General features: G+C 34.2%; 1 protein-coding gene across 2 annotated transcripts in view; it reads right to left on the reverse strand.

Annotated features, from left to right (window-relative positions):
• The window catches only part of dnmbp (dynamin binding protein), a 58,350-nt gene extending 42,241 nt beyond the window's left edge, over positions 1-16,109 (reverse strand). The window contains exon 1 of one of the 2 annotated variants that reach the window (XM_051123827.1): positions 15,739-16,109. The gene's annotated coding sequence lies outside the window, so the exon portion shown is untranslated. The remainder of the gene's footprint in view (positions 1-15,738) is intronic. The other variant, XM_051123826.1, reaches the window with a different exon arrangement.
• Positions 16,110-19,424: the final 3,315 nt, after the last annotated feature.

Here is a 19,424-nt window from a genome sequence, read left to right on the forward strand (position 1 = left end):
GATTAATCGTGCAGCCCTAATTTGCTTTAATAGCATCAATAAATCATTACTGTTTAGATTAGGTTAAATGTTAACTTCAATATTAGATGGGAGCAAAGATAATCTCAATATAAAAATGCAAGAAACGAGCACACAATTAAATACCCAAAATCAACAATACGTTAATTAAAAAAAAAAAAAAAAAATCTAAGCTCATGTGATCATGATATATTACTACCACACTGGATATCAGATTATTTTTATCATCTTCATATGTAAGTGGTGAATTAAATCAATTATTAATCAATTATTAAATGCCTGGCTCTCTCAAGTTCATTAAATGACCTTGTGGCATAATGTTATTGTGTACAGAAGGCTGTCTAAAACCTTAAAAGGTGCCTTCATACTAAAATTCTGTCTATTAAGTAACTGATGGACTGGAAAGAGAGACAGCTGCTTTTGATTTTGGATCCTGCCAGTGTGTGTCAGTTATATAAAGAATGCACTGACGTAACTCAAGAATATGAGGGAGTTTTAAAGCTTTAAGCCTCACGAATGAGGGTGAACCTTAAATATCCCCTTAGCATCACTGAAGGTATTTAAATAGCCATTATAATCAGCTAAAAACTGTTAGCCACATTGTTTCTCTAAAAGATTCAGAGTATTTGTTGCTTTCACAAGGGGAAATAAATGAAACCAGAACACTAATTGGGTAAAATGATTTCAGGCATTTTGCATTCTTCTCTATGTCCTGTTCTGCTGTTCTGATCAACTCCCTCTGAAACAATGGAAAATTATAGACTTGTTGACTCAGAAATGGATTCCAGTCATCAGCACACTCTCTGAGCACCACTCAGTTGCTGTCAATGAAGGAAGAACCAGCATGAACACGTTCAGACACGAGGGCAAAGCCACAGAAACTGTAAGAGCGAATGAGTAGCAGTAAGTCTCATAGGATCTTTTGAGGGAGAAAAAAAAAAAAAGAAAAAAAGAGATCCCAGTGCAAGATTCCAATGAGAGCTGGATATTTCCAGATGATGAGTCAGTTGAGTTCATGTGAGTCATCATGTCTGAACATCAGGCAGAGAACTGGCATGTTCTTATAGTCTACCTGCAGCTATAAAAAGAGATTTAACAATCCACAAAGATTACTGCAAGATTTTACATGAAACAGCTGTTTCACATTTCCATTTTAATGAAAACGTTTAAAAGTAAGCTATTTTAACTGTATATTTTCCATTTTTAATCATTTTAATTAGTAGCAAATATACAGTTGAAGCCAAGTTTACATGCACCTTGAAGAATCTGCAAAATGTTAATTATTTTATCCAAAATAAGAGGGATCATACAAAATGCATGTTATTTTTTATTTAGTACTGACCTAAGATATTTCACATAAAGAGAAAATCATAGTTTTTCAGCATTTTTGTGTATTTGAACCCTTTCCAACAATGATTTTTATGATTTTTAGATCCATCTTTTCACACTGAGGGACTTATACGCAACTCATACAGAAGGTTCAAACACTCACTAATGCTTCAGAAGGAAACACCATGCATTAAGAGCCAAGGATGTAAACTTTTGAACACAATGAAAATGTGTACATTTTTCTTAATATGCCTAAATATCTCTTTTTTTCCATTTAGTACTGCCCTTCAGGGGCTACAGAAGATGTGACATGTTTCCCAGAAGAGAAAATAAGTTAAATCTACCCTGATCTTCGAATTCAAAAAGTTTTCACCCCCGGCTCTTAATGCATCGTATTTCCTTCTGGAGCATCAGTGAGTGTTTGAACCTTCTCTTGTGGACTATATGTAAACTACTTTTATGTGAAATATCTTATTCAGGTCAGTACTAAATAAAAAATAACATGCATTTTGTATGATCCCTCTTATTTTGGTAAAATAATTAACATTTTGCAGATTCTGCAAAGGTGTATGTAAACTTTTGACTTCAGCTGTATAATAAAATATTGTCTTACAATACATATCAATTAGAATTTTATATAATTTATTATTTCACTATAATTTTAGAATTATAATACAATTGTGTATTTGTATGTATATATGCAAAAAATACTTGAAAAGGCTTTCTAAATTCAGATTTGTTGCTTCTTGTTTTCTACCAGATAGTCTGACTCAGTTCCTCTGACACAGACGGGTGGTGTGTGTACAGATGAGGTGGAATGTGGTAATAGCAAATAACATATTTAGCAAATTGTTATTCCTTGTTCAACACTTTAATAACTAACAGGCAATCTAGAATGCTCCCAAATATCCTAAGAAAAGGGGAGATAGCCTGTTTTTTTAACTCAACTGACTTTTTCAACATTCTTTGCAGTGCTAACTAGTGATAAATCAGGCAGGTTGAAGCAGAACTTCATACTTATGTCATCCCACCCTTATTTAGGAATTCATGCAGAAACAAGACCCACAGTCTAAGTCACGATTAATGGAGAACTCCACTTCCAGAACAACAATTCACAAATAATTTACTCACTCCCTTGTCATCCAAGATGTTCATGCCTTTCTGTCTTCAATCGTGAAGAAATTATGGTTTTTGAGGAAAGCATTTCAGGATATTTCTCCATATAATGGACTTCATTGGTGCCACGATTTTGAACTTCCAAAATGTAGTTTAAAATGCAGCTTTAAAGTGTTCTAAATGATCCCAGCCGAGGAAGAAGGTTTTTTTTTTTTTCGGAAAATAAATATTTGTATACTTTTTAAGCACAAAACTCATGTAGCACAAGCTTTGGGATGCACGTTCATGACGCTATGTACTATTGAATCATGTCAAAAGGTCATGAGGAACATAGGAAGAACTACAGACCCAGTGTTTACAAAGCGAAGGCGCAAAGACTAAGAAAGTGCAAGTAAGTCAAATGCTGTTTACAAATAAAAAGGTACAACGATGTCGGACAATTCTGAAGTTGTAGGAGAAAATGAGATAGAGTTTTTCACCATACTCTACCTTTTTGAGCCGGAGAACACAGACGATGAACTTAGACGTGATTCGTAGAAGTGATGGGAAGTTCGGATCATTTTACCGACTCGGACCTTTAAGTCTCGTTCAGCACAATGAACAAACCTTTTTTCGAATCATTTCGTTCATTTTAGAAAAATATAATTAAAATATTACGTGTTACTTCCCTGACACATCTACTGCTTACACAAACTTTGATCACACTACAAACAAGACAAAACTATTATGCTATAAGAAACAAAAAAGATTAATTCATTGTTTACCTGGATCTTAGTCTATGATTAGCTCAACTCACCTCTTATCTGTCAAGTTTTCGGATTTGAGTCGTTCATTCATCACGTGACAGCCACATAAGCTTAACCAATGCAGTGTGAGCCGGAAAAAAAATTGATTAGTTCATCTCTCATCGACACTCGTTCACAAGAGTACTAAAAACGCATGCGAGTAATGCTACTGACATAGTAGCCGGCATTCTGACATAGACAGAAGAGAAGAAATTGTTAAATAAAGTCATCATTTTTGTTTTCTTTGTGCACAAAGAGTATTCTTGTAGCTTCACAGCATTACGGTTGAACCACTGGTGTCACATGGACTATTTTATCAATGTCCTTACTACCTTTCTGGGTCTTGAACGTGTCAGTTGCGTTGCTGTCTATGCAGGGTGAGAATGCTCTCAGATTTCATCAAAAATATCTTAATTCGTGTTCTGAGTATAAACTAATGTCCTACAGGTTTGGAACGACATGAGTAATTAATGACAAAATTTTCATTTTTGGATGAACTATCCCTTTAATGAAAAAGATAACATATCTACTGCAATATGCATTTAACATTTACAATTTCACATTTGGTTAAAAATTTAATATTTTAACTGTTTCTTGTGCGCAAGAAAACAACCTTTTATTACAGATTTATCTGTACTTGTTTAAACAATGCCTGGATATTTTTCCTGTGACCAAAAGTCATGACTGAAGGACACTCTCCCTCATGTGCCACTGTCACACAGAGCATTCAGCAACACAGAAACAAGCAGACATATGGTCCTGCTGGGAGGTGACGAGTTCACTATAAGCCAGATTAGTACTCTAGTAAAGATCACTTGTTGACCAGGTAGGAGACGAAAGCAAGGTTTCTGCTGGCACAAACCTCAAACACAAACAACTAAACAAAAGCTTGCACTGAATTATGAAAGAAACAACAAGTCTGCTCATCAACATTTTAATAGGCCCTAAACTTCAATACTTGAGTTCATTTGTTGTCCAACAATTCCAAAGAAAATCTGTTCAACAGAATTCAGCTGAATCCAATAACACTTACTCAATCATTGCATGTTTATCTTGGCTACAGGCTGAACACTTACATGCATTCTCTTCTACAACACAACTAATATTTGAGCAGTAAGGCAGACAAAAATCTTCGATCAGTATTTCTCTGCCTTGGCCAGATTAGAACAACAAGCCCTGATTTTTCAAAGAAATGGCCAATATTAAAATTCAAGAATATTTTAATTAAAACATCACAACATTATAACAGTATAAAAATGGATGTTTTGTTCAAGATTGTATTTAAAAGTGATATCAAATGTCGTCAAAGTTGATCTAAAAGTAAAAACAGTAAATGAGTATGCAGAATTAAATATACAATACAATTCTAATTCAAAAACCATGAATAATATGAAATCATGCCCTGCTGAATGAATGCTGAAATTGTTTTGATCACACAATCAAACGTCAATGCTAGAAAAAGTTCATTTGAATTTTAAGGCCATTGAGAACATGAAACAGAAACGATGAGCAAATCCCAAGCTAATAAATAACTATGAATGAACAAAGCAAACTAGTGAAAGAAAGAGAGGGTCTCTGTATTTGTGTGTGAATGAGACACCTGGCACTGGATTGACAGTGGTGGTATAACGACAGACAGCTTTGTAAACACTCACTCTGCAGTCTTTCAAAGGGGTCACACAGTTTCTCTCACACACACACGCAAACAGCTGGCATTAAGACAAAGAAGCAACTGTGCATCAGACGAAAGATTCAGTATTGAGGATTAATGTGACGTAATATAGTTGTTGTTTATCTATGTTTGTGGAGGTCACGTGTATTTGTACTAGTGAGGCCGCCTTAACACTAGATCACACTAACTTTAATACAATGTATTTCTCTTCTCTGCTCATCTCTGAATAAACTGACTTAGGTATAAATCGTTGGCAGAAAACCTCTTTTTCTCCTAGCCAGCTGTGACCACAACAAGAGTTTTACTTTCATACTAAGATTTTAAGGGTTTTTTTAGACTGAAACCGGATATTCAATGAAAAAACTTATTTACCATGAACATTACAAATGAACGATGTACCTCATTTGTTTTTCGCTTTGAATAAAGACAGCTAAATAAATCAATGCAAATGTAAAGGCAGAAAAAATGTCAGTCCGGACTTGATTTTTTTGTTTCTGAAGTGTTAGAGTGCAGATGTTGAAAAATAGGAGGTCTTGATGACATCAGTTGAAAAATAAAGTTATTTAAGAGATTTTGTTTAATTTAAGATTCTGAAGACTTTTATATCCTTCAGGAAAAAAAAGTTTTTTGTTAGCAAACAGCTTTGACCTAAAATATTTACTTAAAATACCTCCTGAAATTTATTTCATATATTAATGATTGAAACACATTCTCTGATGACAGGTAATGGTCACATGACATGCAGGTAATATATAAAATATTTAATCTATAAAAATAATTAATGTTTTACTTACTTTAAAATATTGAATGTTTTATTTTCATTGTTTCATATCAGAATTATTTATTTTAATTTTGCATTTTCATGATTTAAATAACTGCCATTTCTGAATTTAAAAAAAAGGTAATTGTGACTTTATCTAACAATTTTTCTCGAATTGCATGAAATAAACTCACAATTGCGAGTTATAAAGTCAGAACTGTGACTTTTTGCAAGAACTGCACAATTCTGTGGAAATATCAGTCTTTTTTTCCCTCAAAACTGAACTTCATAACTCACAATTGCAAGTTTATATCTTAATTCTGAGAAAAACGTTTAAGGAAAGAACTGCAAGGACAAAAAGGCAGAATTGGCAGATATAAATTCGCATTTGCGAGAAAAGGCCAAAATTGCGAGTTTATGCCTCGCAATTCTGGACTTTACGACTTGCAACTGCGAGTTTATATCATGCAATTCTGACTTCATTTCTCACAATTGTGAGTTTATATCACGCAATTGAGGAAAAGTCAGAATTGTGAGTTTATATCATGCAATTCTGAGGAAAAAAGTCAGAATTGCTATAAAAAGTCAAAATATAAATTTGCATTTTTGAGAAAAAGTCAGAATTGTGAGTTTATATATCGCAATTCTAACTTTATAACTCGCAATTCCAAGTTTATATCTCAATTCTGAGAAAAAAAGTCAGAATTACGAGAAAAAAGTCAGAACTGCCAGACATAAACGTGCATTTGTGAGGAAAAAAAGTTCGAATTGCGAGTTTGTATCTTGCAATTCTGACTTTATTTCTTGCAATTGTGAGTTTGTATCATGTAATTCTGAAAAAAAAAAAGTCTAAATTGTTTATATCTGGCAATTCTGACTTTATAACTTGCAATTCCGAGTTTTATACCTCAATTCTGAGAAAAAAAAGTCAGAATTGCAAGAAAAACATCAGATTTGCCAGATATAAACGTGCATTTGTGAGGGAAAAAAGTTCGAATTGTGAGTTTGTATACTGCAATTCTGACTTTATTTCTTGCAGTTGCGAGTTTGTATCATGCAATTCTAAAGAAAAAAGTCAGAAATGTTTATATCTCACTATTCTGACTTTATAACTCACAATTCCGAGTTTATATCTCCATTCTGAGAAAAAAAGTCAGAATTGCAAGAAAAAAGTCAGAATTGCCAGATATAAACGTGCATTTGTGAGGAAAAAAAGTTTGAATTGCGAGTTTGTATCATACAATTCTGAAAAAAAAAGTCACAATTGTTTATATCTGGCAATTCTGACTTTATAATTCGCAATTCCGAGTTCTATATCTCAAAAAAAAGTCAGAGTTGTAAGAAAAAAGTCAGAATTGCCAGATATAAACATGCATTTGTGAGGAAAAAAAGTTTGAATTGCGAAAAATATCTGTCAGAATTGCCAGATATAAACATGCATTTGTGAGGAAAAAAAGTTTGAATTGCGAGTTTGTATCATGCAATTCTGAAAAAAAAAGTCAAAATTGTTTATATCTGGCAATTCTGACTTTATAACTCGCAATTGCGAGTTTATATCTCAATTCTAAGAAAAAAAGTCAGAATTGTGAGTTTGTATCATGCAATTCTGAGGAAAAAATTCATAACTGTATGATGAAAAGTTGCAATAACCTTTTTTTTATTTTTATTCAGCAGCAGAAACAGGCTTCCAAAGTTCCCTCTTGAACCCACAAGGGTTTGCAAACTCCAGTTTAGGAAACCCTACCTCTGATTAACTTGGAATGATGAATCGTCATATGAAAACAAGGAAAGCATATTTAAAAAGTAAATAGGGTCAATTTTCGTTTCCTGTTGACTTTAAACATCAAATACATTCTGACTGTGATTTCGTAACACAGCATTTTCACAAAATATAAATATAATATAAATTTGCATTTTTGAGAAAAAGTCAGAATTGTGAGTTTATATATCGCAATTCTAACTTCATAACTCGCAATTCCAAGTTTATATCTCAATTCTGAGAAAAAAAGTCAGAATTACGAGAAAAAAGTCAGAACTGCCAGACATAAACGTGCATTTGTGAGGAAAAAAAGTTCGAATTGCGAGTTTGTATCTTGCAATTCTGACTTTATTTCTTGCAATTGTGAGTTTGTATCATGTAATTCTGAAAAAAAAAAGTCTAAATTGATTTCGTAACACAGCATTTTCACTTTCATTGTGAAAAAATTACGTGCTGGAAACCTGTTACGTGACGTCAAGCCAGGGCTAAAGCCCACCCACACATCTGTCTTTGCCCTCGCACACAGGAATAAACATTTTAAGTGTACAAATCTATCATTCCTTTCCAAACTCTTCTAAAGCACGTACAACTCCCTCTGTCCTTTCTCTTTCTGTATGATTCGCTGTCATGAGTAGCTGTGATCCAACCCTGGTTGGAGCCTAAGTGAAAACATCCTTTCCTTGGCCGCACGTCATCCGTCTTCCTCATCCCTCTCCTGATCCAAGACACTCCCTTAAAAACTCTAACGATCCCTTTCCTCTTTTTCCGATTCTCCTGCAGTGTTCCCTCTCTGGAACCCGATCTGCTGACCGTCTGCTTTTATTTATTGAACAGGTCCGGTTTCATGCCAACAATGGGAGGGGGGGTTTGAATATGCGGAGAGGTGGGTTACTCCCTGCCCCTCTGTGCTATTGCAACACATTCAGGACTGGAAGCTTCCATATTGTGGCACGGTTCTGCTGCTTTTGATATTACTGTTGGGTGTTTACACCATTGACATTGTATGTGCCCACAGTCAGGCACGTGAGTGTTGCATCCATTTAAATGCATTCGTTTCAAAACAGCCCTAAATGAGGATCGTTCTAGATGAGCTCACACTGATGTGGCTCCTGTCTCAGCATGGGAGAAACTGCAGTAGATTTTGAACAGATCATGCTTTGGGAAGTAATAATGTCACACAAGAGCAATAAGGCTAAAGCAACTCCAGTGAAAGAGGATTTCTATTACAGGATGTGGGCTGTATTTGAAACTCCAAGTCAGTCAAGTACTTAAGAGAAAGAGTTTCTGTATAACGGTACCTCCTAAAAGTGGTTTGCAAGGCCTGCGAGACGCCATAACATCACATCTAATGATCAAGAACAAATTCAAATGAGCTTTAGAGATTATCATGCAAATGTTTAATGAATCCAACATTGAATGCTTTCTCAGTAGTTAAAAATGAAACAAAAAAAGCATGATCCAACCCAAAACTGATAAACAAAGTGATGGGGAAATCAGACGTGTCCTCCTATTCTTGGCAGGATAACCCCTTATTTTGCACTCAAGATGCAATGTAAGAAAACACATTCAAGGCAAAGATATTTTCAACCCTTCAGTTCTACATGATTCTATTCTCTAATTCAGGGTGTGTTCACACTTGTAGTTCGGTTCTGTGTTTCATTTGGTCCAGACCAAAAAGGAAAATGATTCACACTGGCATTTTTGACAGCGAACCTAAAGATACCGAACCTAAAGGCATAGTAATACGTCCACAACCAGACTGTATGTATATAATTTTATTTCCACCACCTGCAAACTCACAAAACTCCCTCTGCTCATTTTGTTCCCTAAGTGAAATCATGTTGCGTGGCTTTGCATCTTGTCATTACTTCCTGTTTTGGGTTTGTTTAGAAGTATTTGGACAGTGTCGTGTTCATAGTATTCGAACTGCACCAGAGTTCGTTGGGAAGCGGACCGAGACCCATCTTTTTAGCAGTCTCGGTCCATCTGTTTGGTGCAAATGTACATTAGTTCTATTTATAATACATTATGCATTTTAAGTTTTGTTCAATAACTACATTATTACTTGCTTTTTATACTTTATCTGAACTAATTCAGGGCTCGACAATAATGAGTTGGGGCCACTGCCATGTCATCACAAAAGTTTATCATTTTCACGTGTTTTTTAACCTTAATAATTTAAAATTTTAAGCGATCACAGAGAGACCGAACATATTTCAACCTCTTATTCCAGGCTTGCACACAAACTTCATGCAATCTTCTTTCAAAATGTCATGTGTGCGGAAATATTACGAACTCTTTAGACATCCGTTAACAGAGGCCAGTGACGCTAGTAGGTTAGTAGGTTGAGGTGTGGTATCGAAATTGGAATTGAGAATTGTACAATTTTATCTGGTATGTAAACTTTTGGTGTCATATAAGCTTATTTATTAAAATAAAAGATAACAGTCAAAAACAATGATAACAGCAACTATTTAAGTTTTTTGTGGTAGGGCCAGTGAAAATTTTGACCGGGCAAGTAAAAATTTGAACCACTCACCCAACCGGGCCAGTAGAAAAAATCCTTAGCGTTGAGCCCTGTAATTATTATTGCCACATTGCTTTTATATTTGTATTTAAGTCTTTTTAAAGTCTATAGTTCACTCTTTTTTATTACCGCAAAAAATTATAATTATCAAGTACTCGATTAGTCGTCAGAATAATCGACCAATTACTCGATTACCAAGATAATTGTTAGCGACAGCCCTACTTTCAAGCATAAAAAGGACACATAAGCACCATGAAAATATCATAAAGTTGGTCCATAAGACTCCCGTACTGTACGTTCTTCTGAAGTCATAAAATAGTTTGTGTGAGAAACAGACAAATTATATATAGCAAATATAGCACACATCCTAGCACGAAGTCACATGGACAATTTTACGATATATTTATAGTCCATTTTTGAAATCTGAAAGCTTCAGTTCCCATTTAATGTGGTAGAGAAAACAACCAGCAGAGTTGAAAATGACATAAGAGTGAACAAATCATAAGAGAAGCTTCATTTTTGTAAGTACTGCCCCTTTAGCAATATTCACGTCATTTACACGTTCTAACTTCTGTTTCTCAATGCTTCTGCATTGTTTCTCAGTAATTTAAGACAGCAGAGCTAAAGCTCTCTTTCTCTGAACATTCTTGTCCAACTCTTACTTCACTTCTTAGAGCACCCAAACTTCCTCATTCCATCGCTTTCTCTAGGTGCCATGTTTCTAGCCTGACGTCTCAAAAACGAGGATGGGAGGTGTATATTTGGCAGGTCCAAGTGGAGTTTTATAGGGAAATCCAAGGCTCACAAGAGACCACGCTTGGGGAACTTTCCCTGCGCAAACATTGTGTCTTGAGAAGCACAGTCCAGACGGACACGGTTACTGTGGAGACCAAGAGGTTCGCAGGCCTGTGTGAACAGGGACTTTCTGAAATGTCACATTCTCTCAGACACACCTCCCCCCCCACAAACACAACCTTGAGAGGCTGTTCTTTATTTACAGGCTATGCAGAAAACAATCTCCTACAGAGCATCTAATGAGGCTACTGGACTACGGCCCACCACTGAGGCTTAAAGAAGCTCAAATAATTTGCAAAGAGGAATGTTTTTTCCATAGAACATTCAAGAAAAAGAACTATCAAACATTTATCTCAATAAATCTTTTGAGAGAATGTAAAACACCTAAAATACCACCAGGAAGCCGTTTTTGACAGCGACGGTTCCTGTTACCATTTATGAAGTTCAGAGTAACGTATTTGCATTAGTGAAATAAGGATCTGAAACAGGTTAGTATTACTTTACATGTTGACTAGGGTCTTGACTTAACAGAAAAAAAAAAAAAAACATTTACAAGACATTTAGTTGGCCCTACGTGTGTGAATCTTTGGGTAAACAGCTAATCAGCTTGATTCACAGGCTTTCGATTCAAGAATGGTTTTGCAAACAGGGAACAATTCTATTGGATTGGATCCAATTTGATTCACAATTCATAAGTTTTTGATTCGATTAAATATTTATTTATTAATTATTATTTCTATTTTTAGAAAAACTTACAATTCACAGGTTTTTGATTTGATTCAAAATCAATCCAGTTCAACTATTACTAATTCAACTATTATATTTCTATTTCCTGATTAGACTGTATTTCATTCAAATCACAATCAGAGGTTTTTGATTTGATTCAACTCACAATAGAATTTATTTTGCTTCAATTCTAATCACGATTCATAGGTTTGCAACTGGATTCAAGAACGATTTTGCAAATTTAGAATTATTTGATTCTATCTGTAATAAAATTGAATTTAATTCAATAGGTTTTTGATGTGATTCAAAAGTTAATTACTAATTATTATTTCAATCTCCTGATTAGATTGGATTTAATTCAAATTACAATATAAAGGTTTTTGGTTTGATTCAAAATCAATTTGATTCACCTAACAATGGAATTTATTTTGATTAAATTCTAATCACGATTTATAGGTTTTCTATTGGATTCAAGGACGATTTTGCAAATTCAGAATTATGACTTTATTTGCAATGAAATTCAATTCGATACATTTTTATTTGATTCAAGAATTATTTATTATTATTTCTATTTTCCAGTTAGATTAGATTTAATTCAAATTACAATTCACAGGTTTTTAATTCAATTCAAAAACAATTTTATTCGACTCACAATGGAATTTATTTTGTTTCAGTTCAATTCACAATTCATAGGTTTTTGACTGGATTCAAGAATTATTTTACAAATTCAGAATAAATTGATTCTATTTGCAATGAAATTCAATTCGATAGGTTTTTGATTTGATTCAAGAATTATTTATTAATTATTATTTCTATTTTGCGATTAAATTGGATTTAACTCAAATAACACATCACAGGTTTTTTATTTGACTAAATCAATTTGATTTAACTAATAATGGAATTTATATTCATTTAATTCTATATGCAATTCATAGGTATTCAAATGATTCAAGAATGATTTAGCAAATTCAAATATTGATTCTATTCGCACTGAAATTAAATTTGATAGATTTATGATATGATTCAAGAATTATTTATTAATTATTTTTATTTCCTGATTGGACTTAAGTCAAATTACAATTCACAGGTTTTTGATTCAATTCAAATTTGATTTAACTAACAATGGAATTTATTTTAATTCAATTCTATTCATACTTCATAGGTTTTCGATTGGATTCAAGAATAATTTTACAAATTCTGAATTATTTGATTCTATTTGCAATGAAATTCCATTTGATAGGTTTTTGATTTGATACAAAAATTACTTTTTATTATTTCTTTTTCAAGAAATAATAATATATATTGGATTCGACTCACAGTGGAATTTATTTTGATTCAATTCTATTCACAGTTCTTAGGTTTGCAACTAAATTCAAGAACAATTTTGCAAATTCAGAATTATTTGTTTCTATTTGCAATGAAATTTAACTCAATTTGATTCTGATTATTGAGTATTCCATAAACCATAATATAATATTTTTGAGAACTGTGAGGGCACAAACACTATGCATTATTTTTTGTGGAAATATTTTTTAAATATTGAATAAAACCTTATTGAATCATTTTAAACCCATTAATGACCAAAACAAATGATTCACAATTTCCAAAAATGATGCATGCGTATCATCAAAATTTGTAACTGGAAAATCATTGTCAATCATGAGTGAATCATGCAATTTCATTTAGAAAAACTACTCCACAGAGACAAAAATACAGAACTATACAATATACCACACATAATACTGTTTTGACTTACTTTGTCATTTAGACTACACAAAGTCATATGTTAGCACTGACTCATTGAGAGAGGTGTCATTTAGATTCATGTGAAGCTGGCTATGGATAGAACAGTGATACAAACTACAATTTGGCTCTTACAAACACAAAAGAAGATCATTCACCACAGGCCAAACTCATTGTTTTCTTAAAAACCAAAAAGCAAGGACTACAAAACAATGGACATCGTCAGATACATCTCAGATTCATTTCAACCGTGCTTGCCTTGTATCACCTATAGCGTGGCATTGCAATTAGCACGTATCTAGCAGAGTCACATGACTTGGCTCCACATGACCTCCATTCTGGATTCTAATCTGACAAGTTCAATTTTACTTTGAGTCAAAGAGAGGAGGTCATGTGCAATACGAGCAACACAAGGTCCTAAGAACACAGCTGGTGTTCTAGACAAATGGCAGCCATCAGTTGTTGCACCATTACTAGTATTCACTAAATCTAAATGGTGCACATGACAAAACAAACTGATATCAACTACAGTACACGGGCTGAAAGCTGCAATATAAGCTTACTGTTGAGTCAAGGAGTCTCAGGAGACAATAACGCTCTCTCCGTCATACAAACAATGCCAAATCTCTTTTCCCTGATGATTTAAGATGTCATTTTCCAACGTCAGTTGTGGCTAGAAAAGAATGCCAAGAATGTTCCCAACTTTCTTTTCTCTGGACTACATTGGAGTGAAGTCTCTACATGAAAATACTTAAAATAACCTGCACTCTACAGCGAATCAAATTGGGTCAAATACAGGTCAACAGCAGCCTGTGTAAAATCACAAAAATAATTTTGAGAGGCAGGTGATGTTTTGCAGAACAGTAGCCGTGCATCAATGCATTAGCTGTCATGTTTTAGTTACAAGCCACTTCTTATAATATCAACATAACAAGGCTCGAATAACAAGCATGGACAGGGAGCACTACTGCTGACTAGATTAATAATTCAAACCCTCCACGTGCAAAAAGGAACGTAGTCTCTACACGTTTTTTCTACACAAGACATACACACTGATGGAGCATTTTCATAATATACCTGTACCTGTATATATTTTTGTATCTGATGATGCTGGTGATGATGAATCAACATAATTACTCTATACACAAACTTTTTACATCAGTTTGGCAGCCTGGTTTGTCAGGTTAGTGCATATTTTTAACATCAGGATATCAACGTCTACTGAAAGCTCTAAAGAAAATAGGCCTAAACCGGTTTCACAGGTGCTAACTGTTTCAGTGAGGACTGAATGTCAAACAACACAACGTTTGAATACGTCGGATTACAAAACATACAAATAAGAGTGTTCCGCTAATCTTTGGGTAAATACAGCACGCTTTGGGTAAATACGCTGGCCAACACCTATACAAGTGTATTCTGTGCTGATGAATAGCACACATAGTTTGATTTCGGTGAATGAATAGTGTCACAAAGTCTGACAGACGCTATTGCTCCCGCAGCAAGAGACAACTGACAACAGTTGCCATCTGACAGGTGACAAGAAACCTACATGCTGTTTAAACTGGCTTGTGGTCCTTTAAAACCAGTGTTTTTACTGTTCAGCTTGATTGATACGGATATTTGTGGATTACCATAGTTGCCACAGAGTCACTATTTGAGTCAGTCATTTGAATAAATGATCCATGCTTTTGCAAATGTAAGCACAACTAACCCTGCTTAGGTCTCCAAGCTTGATCCAGTTGGTCTGTTTGCTGATTTTAGCTATTTTAGCTGGTCAGGAAACTGGGTCGTCAACCAGTCAGACCCATGAAACCAGTTTACCTTCAGCCTGGCCAGGCTGAGAGAACATTTTAAACCAGATTAGACCAGCAAAACATATGCTGGTTTACGTTTTTCTTTTTGTGTGTTTAAAATTTAGTTCACTGAACAGAACGCCTGAACCAATACATCTCCTCCACACAATGTTTTGCTTATCACGCTCAGTTTTTTGATCACTGTTGACTTTTAACGAATCGGTCGAACTTCATTCAGTGACTCATTTTTAACTCACAAATAAGACTCCCTGCATCCCAATGTGCATACTATCCACCCTATCTGCCCTAAATAGTATTGAAAATTACTACTACAGCTTAGAATTTAGGATGGATAGTATGCACATTGGGATGCAGGCTCTCTGACACATACTGTAACAGTCTAACCTGTTGAAAGAGCTACAGAACGAATCAATTCAAAAGATTCGAATCACTAAAAAGAATCGAAATCCACAGCAATAGTGGATAATCGTGTTTTTTAAAACAAGAAAGTAAACAGATGAGTATGTTAGTCGATGTTGGACAAATATATGCCACGAAAATCCCTCAGCACAGTTATTTATGCAAAGAAACACGAGTGAAACATTCAAACAGAACATTCCATGTATAACACAAGGACATGGATGTAACCGAGGCTACAGTTAAAACCACTACAAGACTACGCTTAATACAGGATTAAATATAAGATTTCTCTTACCTGTGTGACCGCAAATGCCCTCAATACGATTAGACCGCTTTTGTAAAAAGGCTCAACTAAAAGCCAACAGCAAGGAAACTTTCGCTATCCAGTGGATGCTCGTGTGCGTTTCCTTTCTGCCATTAACTTTGTATCGTTGCTTAGAAATCAAACATCTGATGAGGGCAACAGGCGTTTCTCCCGCCTGTCATTAGTTGGCTCACACGTTGCAGTTGATCCGATCCCGATGGTCATCTACGCCACGGCGGGATCAGCTGTCATCCCAATGGAAGCCCCAGCAGGCAGATCCTCAACTCCCTCCATGCTGACATCAACATCAACACACCACCCTCTGCTGACACCAAGCCCGAGCGCAGGGCTGCCTTCAACATGCCTGAAGGAAATTCCTACTAAAGCTGTAACATAAGGCATTACGTGTCCGCTGACTCCGCAGCGTTTTAAAATGAAGGAAATTATGCAATGAAATCACAAACGGATAACGTTTTTTTTTTTACTGGTTTGTAGTGACGTCATTTAAAGGCAGCCTGAAAGCAAATGGTTTGTTTTATTGATATCTTACTGTATATGTGATTTTTTAAATAGATTTTAAAAATGATATAGGCTAACATTTTAACGAAAGATTGTGAGGGTTTGTTCATGGGCACTCTTGGCGTGTAGAATTTTAGAAAATAAACTAAAACACACTTTTCACAACAATTTGTTCTCTAACAATAGTGGACATACATGTAGCACAGGAGAGTTCTATTTTATTTTTTGTCATTTTTATGGAAGTCAGTTTGCTATATCTACCACATTTTAAATTATTTATTGTGTTTAGAAAATAGCATTTTAGAACATTAACATTTAAATATATATATATATATATATATATATATATATATCTATATATATTCTCTCTAAGGCTAATTTCATTACCAGCAATTTACAAAAGATTTAGAAAAAATGTGTACACTTCTTGCTTTTGCAAAATTTGACAAATTTACAGCTAATGCACATAAAAATAAATTAATAAATAAATAAAACTGTAAAAAATTGCATTTATATTGAAAATGACTTTTTTGGAGGGGGAAATATTTTCACAAAATAAAATTTTAAATGGTTTATGTATTTTTTTTCTTTGTTTAAGCAATCCTAATTTTACACACATACACTACCAGTCAAAAGTTTCTAAACAGTGGGAATTTTTATGTTTTTTTAAGAATTCTCTTCTACTCACCAAGCGTATATTTGATTCAAAACACAGCAAAAGCAGTAATATTGTGAAATATTTTTACTATTTAAAATATTATCACATCATCACTCCAGTCTTCAGTGTCACATGATCAGAAATCATTCTAATATGCTGATTTGCTGTTCAAGAAACATTTTATTATTATTATTATTATTATTATTATCAGAATATTAGAATGATTTCTGAAGGATCATGTGACTGGAGTAATGATGCTAAAAATCAGCTGTGAAATCACAGGAATAAACTTCATTTTAAAATTTATTCAAATAGAAAACAGTAATTTTAAATAGTAAAAAAAAAACTGTTTTGCTGTACTTTGGATCAAATAAGCACAGGCTTTGTGAACTGAAGAGACTTCTTTAAAAACATAAAAAAATCTAACTGTTCAAAAACTTTTGACTGGTAGTGTAATTCATATTTTTATGATTGATTTTTATATTTTAATATTAATTGTCTGGGCAGTCACTATTGACAAAAGGATGTAAAAGTAGCAGTAAAAAATAATTTGACAAAACTACATAACTTCAAAGACTTTAATAGGGCAAAATTGTTTGTTGCATTGAAAATTTGGTTGGGGAAAAATATTTTCACAAAATAAATATTGAAATGCCTTATGTATATTTAATTATTTTGTTTAGGCAATCCTAAATTTACACATATATAATAATACTATTTTTATGATTGATTTTTATATTTTAATATTAAATGTCTAGGGACATGGGTATGCAACAAAAAGCATGTAAAAAGTAGCACTAAAATGTTTCATATGTGTTACCAGTTTTAAAATCAATCCTTGGAATGTAAAAGTACCCATAGTTGAAGAAACACCACTAGACTGAATAATGTTCAGATACAGAGGTTATGATTTCAAGGCTCCCCGACTATTCTGAGATATTCTGCATTTGTTGATAGTTGGTGGAACGCTTTATTGTAGACTCATCAATATTATTTTTACAAGGGAACATAACGTTTTAAGCACTGTGAGAAGTAAGGTTATTTTTGCTGTGTCTGCATTACTCATGACTTCCTTATATACAGAAACAATGAAAGGAAGCTGCCTGTTAGGCCCTTGTTTGTAAGGTACTACAGAATTGTTACGTCATATCTTGAACACTAAATAAAACACATAATTCTGTGCGGAGTCCAGTCATCACCAATACCCGTCACCTGACTGGGATCACTTGACTCTTAAACTCGGTTACAAAGCTGAGGCCAAGTGGGCATCCACTAGACAAGAGTGAGGCTAGATAGTAACAGTTGCTGTGTGGGTTTCATTGTCGCATTCAGCTCTGTGTTGTAATCCGCTCTGACACAACATGCCCACAGCATCTATGAGAAAATGCCAGATCTGTCATATCCTGGAAGCATGAAAAGCTTCTGTTGTGCTCTCCTACTGTGACATTTTCATTGAGAAAGACCATGTGAGCTTGAGCTTTTTGTTGCCATTCATTCTTGTTGATGTATTCATGAACTTTGTGTCACTGAAGCATTCTTATTTACAATAAAATCCTGTCAGTTCATTTTGGGACTGTACGGACAGTTTATTCACGCACTGTAAATTACAGAATGTTGATCTTCTGATTGGAAGCAGACCACTAATAGCTGGTATGAATCATCATTTTTCTTGGCACGCTTTTCCAAGAAAATTTCCTTCATTTTCAGTCTCACTGACGGTGCAGCTCTCCAAACATCATTATTCTTGGTTATGAGAGATTAAGTACTGCTCACATTTTCCAGCTCCAAAGGCTTCGAATCCTTGTGCAACATTCCTAGAGTACATTTTCCTTTTTCCTGTTATTCACAGGGCATTGTTGCTCTGTTTGTGTTTAATAACCAGGAAGAACACAGGAAAATATTAGCACTGTTTACATAAATATTTGCATCTAAAGTAAATTAGCATTTTCCAGTATTTTATTGAAACATTATACATATTGAATCTGTCTTTGAATGTTTGAATGTAATACACTAGGTATTAAAAACGAAATTATAGTTTGTATCCATCTTTTTCTTCCTGTAAATGTGGGCGCGGCCATTTCGTTAATTTATGGGTCAGGCTTCCGGTCTCATCCGCAGCTATTTTTATCTGTAGCAAACAGCTGGTTTTGCTCCTTGATATTGCGTATTGGTTTGTCTCACCATATGTATTATCTTAAGTATGAACACACTGGTTTGTAATGCAAATAGTTTTACCATTTACTGCACCTTGTTATTCTTCTCATTCCTTCCAGCGGCTAATGAACCGGAAGTCTCATCCATAGTCTTACGTCCTTGTTAAAGAATAAGGTGAATACTTTGTAGATGACAGATTTTATAAGAAATTGTTTGGCGAGCAGAGTTTGTTTATTTTTATGTTTTTCCTGTTAAAACAGGAAGTTGGAGTAGAACATGTCAATCTCGACTTTAACGTTACATCACGGTCTTACGTTTTTGTTACTGTGTTTTCTGTTATATTAAG

Source organism: Labeo rohita, chromosome 12, assembly GCF_022985175.1.
Source record: "Labeo rohita strain BAU-BD-2019 chromosome 12, IGBB_LRoh.1.0, whole genome shotgun sequence".
Taxonomy (NCBI): Eukaryota; Metazoa; Chordata; class Actinopteri; order Cypriniformes; family Cyprinidae; genus Labeo; species Labeo rohita.